This window comes from Portunus trituberculatus, unplaced genomic scaffold, assembly GCF_017591435.1.
Source record: "Portunus trituberculatus isolate SZX2019 unplaced genomic scaffold, ASM1759143v1 PGA_scaffold_214__1_contigs__length_66484, whole genome shotgun sequence".
Lineage (NCBI taxonomy): Eukaryota > Metazoa > Arthropoda > Malacostraca > Decapoda > Portunidae > Portunus > Portunus trituberculatus.
The window spans coordinates 62,800-66,484 of record NW_025541382.1 but is presented as its reverse complement, the minus strand read 5'-3'; the positions used below and the strand labels follow the sequence as shown (position 1 = coordinate 66,484).

The following is a 3,685-nucleotide window of genomic DNA, read 5'->3' as shown; positions in this document are numbered from 1 at the left end:
CTACCGGTCGTTAAAACAATTAGAGAAGGACATTTAACCAAAAATGTTGTAAACGTACCTACATGTATGTCACAGTAATTATCGTGCTGGTGACTGTAACAAGTAATCTTACCTGTTTGAAAACAATCGGCATTAACAAATGTTAATTTGGATAATGGCTTTCTTAGCTCACATACATTGAACCAGCCTTGCCCAATTGAAGCCACCGTTGTTTTTACTTGCCACTATCAGTCATTGTATTTCTCTGAGTTTTAGTGTTTTAATAATAGCATTTTTTTTTCGGTCACGGTAGTCTCAGAGGAATAACCAACAGTGTTTAAATAGTACTTTATTTTAATAAATTTCACTGTTAATATAGTGTACATTTGTACAATTATTAGTTTTCTTCTACCTTTGTTTCCTGTTAATGAAAACACTTAGAGTAATGCTTGTTGCTTACTATTCACACTTGCATTTTCAGTCAAATGTCTGTTCGGCCAAATGTCCGGTCACGTATAATACACGAGTAATGTACAGTATTATATAGTTCTGGTATGATGTTTCATCATTGACATGTCTTGCTTTATGTTAAAAAGGAAGTTTTCTATAATTATTATTTTTAAATAAATATTAATTTACTTTGTTGAGTTTCTTGTTTATAGCATGATGGGCATGATCTGATGAGGCTCACATAAGGCATGACTGAACGGCTGTTCGCAGTAATGAAAGATCAGCTGATATTCATTAATGAACTGGAGAAACTGAAGATGTCAGGAAGTTATCTTCAACTTGAGCCAAAGCAGAGTGAGGAGCCCATTACTGGTATTCAAGATCAGCCCTTAAAAGATCTGCCTGTGGTTGAGCAGCCCATTAATAGCAGCCAGGCTTCTCATGAAGTTTGTAGGCCAGTAGATGAAACTGGTCACCCATCACTTTGGGATGACCTCAACAATTACAGGTGTGTATACGCAACATTTTATATGGATTTTTAGATCAAACATGTGGTCTCATTTGCAGTTTGTGCCATCAGATTTTCAATTTGTGTCGTGTCGTATGGAGTTCATGTCATCTTGTTTGAAATTTGTGTTGTGCTGTCTGGAAGTGTTTCATTTAGTGGTTAGCTTTCTGTAATTTGATGACGGTATTCATTGAGTAGGTTAATTTAGTGTTTGCTTTGGTCATTCTTAAGCATCTAAGTTTGTCTTCCAACTGTGTCCCTCAGTCTGCATAACTTTCAAAGTGTATAAATCATCTTATCCCTTATTGCACTGCCAGTGGCAGTTTTATTTTGTAGGTATATAAAAATTGTGTTTCTTAACCAGTACTAGGGTAAGGTCTCACTTGTGTGTCATATCTCAAAAGGTTGACTGTCTTTATAATGTTTTTTTTTTTTTATCAGGATACCCAACTTACCACCTATGGTGAAAACAATCCTGCTTACTAAGAAAAAAAAAAAAGGCAAGATTACCTTCCTGGGTCTTATAATTGACGGATGGTGATCGACTCCATTATCTCTGATCTACAACAGCAAAATACTTTGTAAGCTTTGTTTTGTTTGAAGTGTTTGAGGTATCAAAAAAAATATACAGTTTATTAGATATTGGTGTTGTGATGTTTTATACAGTTTCACTACAAAGTGAATTGTGGTAATTAACTTATTTTTTTTCTTTTATTTAGGCGACCCTCCAGGAAAGGATACAACAATATAATTAATGCACTATTTGAGAAGTTTCCACATATTGGAGATCCCGTAAGTACAGTACTTTATCAATGAGGTGACAGTTGTTACAGTATTAGTGAAATTATTATGTATGCTATATGGATTTATATTTAGAATTTACAAGACATTATATCAGATTAAATTAACTTGTCTGTCATAATTCATACTACTAGCACCTATGGTGTGCTATACAAAGCTACTGTACTAAATTAACACAAATTCACAACATAAATACTGGAGGCAGTCTCTAAGGTCAAAGATGAAACAAGTTCGATTGCCTCTGAGTTCTCCAGAGGTGACGGCCTTAAAAGAAAAATATGGTCGACTGAAACAGCAAAATAAAAAAAAGGAAAAAAAAAGAAAAAAAGAAAGCAGAGAATTGTGGTGAGAAAGTTGGAATGCTTCGGAAGAAGCAAAGGCCACACAATGTAAGTGTCCAGTACACTTTGTGTACAGTAGTGTTTAAAAAAAAAAATACATTTTAGTTGTTTAAGTTCCATTGTGATCCTGTTATTCAGATATATTCCGTTGTAATTATTAGGGATGTACCGGAATCTCTGTATCAATATCCGGCCGGAATTTGAATTAGAAATCTTAATTTGTGGAAGATTAATTATAAGTTTCACACAGTTGGATTTTAGTTAATGTATATAATTGGAGATTATTATTTTTTTTTTTAACAGCACCTTTACCGGTGATCATTAAACTAAAGAATAAACCGTGATTCTTATGATTTTGGATAAGGATAAAGTTTTTCTTGCAAGTTTTCCAAAATAAAAGTATTTGAAAGAGAGGTAAATACAGTATATTACTATCCACTTCACACAATTTTCTTTTGAGAAAATTATGTAAATGAAAAGTTAACAATACCAAAATTAGACATGAATGTAAATAGTGGAGTTGAAAAATATAAACCTTAAGATAACTGCTTTTATGTAAAATAAAAGTTACGGCTGTAGCCAGCTATTTCCGGTTGGAATTGAAACTTGCAAAAAAATCCAGTGCAACTATATAAAGTATAGAAATGTTCATTTATGCATTTTTATGTTTTGGCTAAATTTGTTCCAACAAACAAATCAGAATAGTTTGATTGAAAGTAAAAGGCAGGGAATGTTAGAGCAAGGAGAGAAATAAGAAAGAGAGTTTGAGGAGGTAAACCTTGTGTCAGGTGAATAAGTAGGGACAAAGAATACAATTCTTGAATGAATGAGAGAGAAAGGAGGGGGGGGGGAGATAAAGCAAGGAAGAAATGTGTGGGGAGTTCCCAGTGGGAACAGGGCATCAAAATTATTGATCAGTTAAATAGAATCTAGAACTGAGGGCAGAAGTTGTTCACTTGAATTCTTATATGATTTACATATGTCTTCATCTCCTAAGGTTACATTTTTTTTTTTTTTGTAACTTTTTTTTTTTAAGATATTCTAAAGGCTGCCTTTACAATATTTCTAGGATAGAAACATTAAACATATATATGTTTTATGATACCATAATTGTCTGTTACAGCTTGAAAATGAAGCAGAGCTTGTTGGAAATTTGAAAAATGGAGAGAGTCTCCTCAAGCTGACATCATCCCTTCCTGAACTCATCAAGTTTGGAAAAGAGAGATGCAAGCGCTTCATAAAGTACCACAAGAAGTATGTAAAAGACCTGGAGAGTGCCACTACCCAAGAGCAACAAACTGGTTTGTATATAATTTTTATATGCAGTGTATCAGTTGCAAATGTTGAGGCCAGCATTCCTTCCTTGCTCTGTCAAGTCAGTCCTGCTCCTGCACCCAGTTCACTATATTGATTTAGTGATCTGCCTCACAGATCTATTGCAGCTGTATAAAGTTTCCTACTTTTCATGAAGTAAATTTTCTTCATAGTTGGTTTCATTGCAAAGGTTTAAAGACTACACTGGTAACCTGTTCTTAAAACATGCATTGTGATGAAACAAATAAAAGCAAACCATGCTAATATATCCCTGTTTATCTTTTTTTATTTA

General features: G+C 33.6%; 1 long non-coding RNA gene across 1 annotated transcript; it reads left to right on the top strand.

Annotated features, from left to right (window-relative positions):
- The first annotated feature begins 1,391 nt into the window (after positions 1 to 1,391).
- On the top strand, positions 1,392 to 2,201 carry LOC123500399. Its single transcript, XR_006673305.1, has 3 exons — positions 1,392 to 1,518; positions 1,657 to 1,729; positions 1,944 to 2,201. It is a non-coding gene; the product is annotated as an uncharacterized LOC123500399 (long non-coding RNA).
- Positions 2,202 to 3,685: the final 1,484 nt, after the last annotated feature.